Source organism: Cornus florida, unplaced genomic scaffold (genome assembly GCF_030987335.1).
Source record: "Cornus florida cultivar Cherokee Brave unplaced genomic scaffold, ASM3098733v1 CherokeeBrave_3.0.0_Hap2_Chr05, whole genome shotgun sequence".
Lineage (NCBI taxonomy): Eukaryota > Viridiplantae > Streptophyta > Magnoliopsida > Cornales > Cornaceae > Cornus > Cornus florida.
The window spans coordinates 18,089,742-18,094,373 of record NW_026775575.1 but is presented as its reverse complement, the minus strand read 5'-3'; the positions used below and the strand labels follow the sequence as shown (position 1 = coordinate 18,094,373).

The 4,632-nt window shown below is 37.4% G+C and overlaps 1 pseudogene; it reads right to left on the bottom strand.

The window, feature by feature from the left end:
- Positions 1–2,409: 2,409 nt before the first annotated feature.
- LOC132310817 (small nucleolar RNA R71) lies at positions 2,410–2,508 on the bottom strand (annotated as a pseudogene).
- Between the last annotated feature and the right edge of the window lie 2,124 nt (positions 2,509–4,632).

Below are 4,632 nucleotides of genomic sequence, written 5' to 3'. Positions count from 1 at the left end.
ACTCTTGAAGAGCAAGTTTAGAGGAGGAGGAGGCTAGAGACACCATTGGAGACTCTTCATCAACCAAGGAGCAAATCTCTACCATGGAGTTAGCCCCTGAGGGTTGGAGAAGCACTACCATGAGTGGCAAGACGTCCTCTTGGGGCTAAAGTTAGCCCTAGGCATGCTTTCTACATCTTTATTTTGTGTATTATTGAAGGATTAGTGTTGTGATACATGTTTTGCCACTTTTATATATATAGATCTTGTTTATTCAATAATTTATGTGGTTTAATGCTTCCAATTGATCATTTCATTCTATCCATATGTCTATGTATGCTAGAATAGATGTTCATGTGTTTGTCTCTATTTTTTGTGTTATTAGTGCATGTCTATGTGTATTAAAGCCATAGATCTAGAGATTGTCAAAACATTGTGCTTAAAGGAATGCTCTTGTAATTTTCTAGATGGTCCATGCTCATTTCTTGATGGATTGTGCCTCTCCCTTAGCTTAATTAGTTTAATTTCATATCATTAGCTTAATTGTAGTGTAGTGGTAGCATAGTTGTTAGATGGGAGGACAATCCATACTTGTTGTTTGATGTTCTATACTTTTGAATGCAAGTAGCATATGTCTCTAACCTTTTGGTGTATTTGGCTTTTGAGCTTAATGAAAGGATTAATGATGTGCTAGATATATTGTGCTTTTCACATACTATTTAGACAATATATACTTAATTGCTAGATATATTGTGCTTTTCACATGTTGATTAGACAATGTATGCTTAATTGGTCACCCTTACTAATTGAATCAACCAAACAAACACATACATCAATATTGCAACACACATTTTCGTCATTAGTCACTAGTTAAGGGTGTAGAAAAGCATTATTTGGTGGTGACCTCTAAACCCCAAGATCTCTCTCTCTCTTATTTACTCTTTATTGCATTTAATTATTTAGTTTAATTTGCTCTTTAGTTTAATCAACCAACCAACTATTAGTTTGATCATTCGACCTACTGGCCCTAATAGTGATTCCATAACCAAATTTGACTCCAATCCCTTAGGACGATCCCTACTTACCCTAATTATATTTTTAGTGAAGGTAGTAGTGGCTTCTATAAATGTAAAACTTGGCCCTCGCTTAAATCGCACACTCTTAAGCTTATGGTAGGACGACGACCATAGTTTTTGGCGCCATTGCTAGGGATTAGGCAACGTCGTATTTGTTGAATTCATTAGGAATTAGTACTTTTTTGATCGTATCTTTACTTTATTTTTATTTTTCTTTCGATTATTTATTGAGTTTGTTCATCTTTGACAAGGAGCATTGAGCTAGGAGGCAAGTAAAGGAGCATCCAAGCAAAGGAGCTAAGCAAGCATGGAAAAATGCTAAAAATTTAAAAAAAATTGCTAAGCTAGGCTATAAATTTGGAGTTGAAGTGCTATAGGACCTTTGTGAGACTTTCTTTACTCAATCCCTTAGTTAAATCGTCGGCCCGCGTGGAGGCTTGTTTTTAATTTCTTAGATAAATCATGAGCCCGCGTGGAGGCATTTTTAATTGTTCTTTACATCATTGTTATCAAAGCATAGGAGTATGGGTTAAGTGGTTGTGGAGGAAGTTTCATTGAATTGTTGTGAAGTTGAAGTGTTTGTTCATTCATTGTGTTTATGTGTTTTTACATTGTACATGCATGGTCGTAGATCACTAAGACCAACTATTATCCCTCTTGATTTGCATCTTGAATCCGTAGTTAGAAATCCTAGGGGAAGAGGAAGTTCTAGTTCTACCCAATCCATTACATCAATGAAAGGCCATAATGAAGAGCATGTAGAGGACCTTGGTCATATAGACCAACAAGGTATCCTTCATCCAAATATGCATCATGAGAACATTCAAGCACCATTAGACATGCCTAGGTCATTCATTCACCAACCACAACAACAACAAGGCCAAGTTCCATTTGGAATGCCAAGGCCAATGTATGCTCCACAACCTCCCATCATTCAAGGAAATCAAAATCAAGGTGCCCATGTTGCACCTCAAATTGCTAATCCTCCACTTGCTTTAAGAGATCACTATGTGCCTAATGAATACAATGCACCCACATGCATTCAATTGCCACCATTTAGAACACATCACTGTGAAATTAAGCCACAAACCATTCAAATGTTCCCTAACTATCATAGACTTCCAAGTGAAGAACCTTACAAGCATTTGGATGAGTTTCTTGAAGTATGATCCACCGTAAAACATACGGATATGCCGGAAGAGGTCTTAAGACTCAAACTTTTTTCATTCACCTTAAAAGACAAGGTAAAGTATTGGTTTAACAATCTTTGGCCTTTTTTAATTACTTCTTGGGCATAAATGCTACAAGAGTTCTTGAAGAAGTACTATCCGGTTTCTAAGACTAATGCCATGAGAACCTCAATTCGGGAATTTCCACATGGGGATGGAGAAACGTTTCATGAGGCATGGGAATGCTTTAATGAATTGTTTAGGAAGTGTCCACATCATGACATGCCCAAATGGCAATTAGTTCAATATTTCTTTGAGAGCTTATCGGACAATTACAAAGGCATGGTTGATGCTTCCATGGGTGGCTCATACATTAATAGGCATGAGGATAACGTGTGGCGTCTTTATGAGAGCATGAGTGAAAATTCTTTGCATAGAACATTATCATCCAAGAATAGTAGAAATTCACAAGGTATGAAGAGTGTTGGCTTACATTAAGTCGACCATTCAAATGAAATAGCCGCTGAAATGAAGTCTTTATCTCAAAGATTCGATCAATTTTTTATTAACCAAAACTCGGCGAACCACGGATCTTCTTTCCCTAACTATTCTCATCGTGCATCAAATGAAACATGTATGACTTGTTCTAGTGTTCTTCATTCTACTTCTCATTGTCGTCACGGACAAGTGCAAAATGAACCTAATGAACAAGTCAATGCAGCTTTCATGAACCAAGGGAACAATCCTTATGGTACTCATTATAATCCAAGTTGGAGAAATCATCCGAATTTCTCTTGGAAAAACCTAGGAGAGGACTCAAACCCTTCCCAATGCGGTTTTCAAGGGAAGTACATTCCACCTCCACTTCAAAACCAAGGATCCCAAGGTTATAAACCTTATCAATCACAAAAGAATCAATTTGCTAACTCTCATTTTCCCAACCAATCTTATTCCCAAGGAAATGCTAGAAGTCCCGCCTTCGAAGAAAAAGTTTTGAATGTTTTGGGCACTCTTGAGGCTAACACACAATTGCTTCATACCCACTCTCAATCTATTGCGAACCTAGAAACCTGAGTAGGGCAAATATCAAGCACTCTTAATGCTAGAGAGAATGGAAAGATGCCTATGAATGCCCCACCTAAGCAATAATGTGTTGTGGAAACCCATTCCTCATTGAAAGGCCACACCATTGAGCATGTTAATGCGGTGACTACCTTGCGGAGTGGTAGGATTGTGGACAATCAAGTTAAAATGTCCAATGAAGAGAGTGAACCGGTACAACCTCAAGTTATCACTCGTCCCGTTTTACATCCCATTCCTCATTCATTACATATACATGATCTTGTGAATGAGAAAGCTTCAAAATGTGATTTGAAGAATGATTTTGAAAATGATTTAAAGAAATATTTTCAGAAAAATGAATTTGAAAAGGTTTTGTTGAAAAATGATTTAAAGCAAAGTGATTTGAAAACTTCTTGTGTTGAAAAGACTTCAAAGAAAAATTTTGAAAAGAGTTTTGAACCAAAAGCCCCATTTTCGGATGCCTTAAAAGGATCAATTTCAAAAGACAAGCAAAAGGCAAAAACCAATGAAATCATGGAAATGTTTAGGCAAGTGAAAGTCAATCTTCCACTTTTGGATGCAGTCAAGCAAATTCCGGCTTGTGCCAAATTCTTGAAAGACTTGTGCACCTAAAAGTGGAAGAACAAGAGCCAAGCACCAAGAAAAGTGATTTTTGACCGAGCAAGTAAGCTTAATTTTGCAACATAACACTTTACCAAAGTTTAAGGACCCCGGTTCACCTACTACTTCATGCATTATTGGTGATCATATCATTAATCGGGCGCTTCTTGACTTAGGAGCAAGTGTTAACCTTCTTCCATACTCGATTTACGTCAAATTCGGCCTAGGTGATTTGAAAACGACGACCATAGTTTTACAACTTGCCGACCGATCCATTAAGAAGCCTAAGGGTATAATTGAGGATGTTTTGATAAAGATTGACAAATTCTTCTTCCCCGTTGATTTCGTTGTCATTGACACGAAACCGGTCCCCAATCCTAAAAGCCAAATTCCCGTTATCCTTGGCCGTCCTTTTTTGGCAACCACTAATGCCAACATCAATTGTAGGATGGGGATAATGAAGATCTCATTTGGCCACATGAAGGTGAAGTTGAATATCTTCAATCCCACACCCAATTCATTTGACAAATATGAAGGAGAGGTTAATGTTGTAGACAAATGTCATGATCTTCAACGTCAAGGAAGTGAGCTTTTGTGTAAGACCAAAACCTCAAAAGGATCATCTTCAACCTTGCATTCTTAAAGTGTTGTTTCAAATTCTTGCTTTAAAAGGGCATGGAAGCCCAAAGGTTGTGATTGCATTGACAATGGATCAAAAGTTTCTT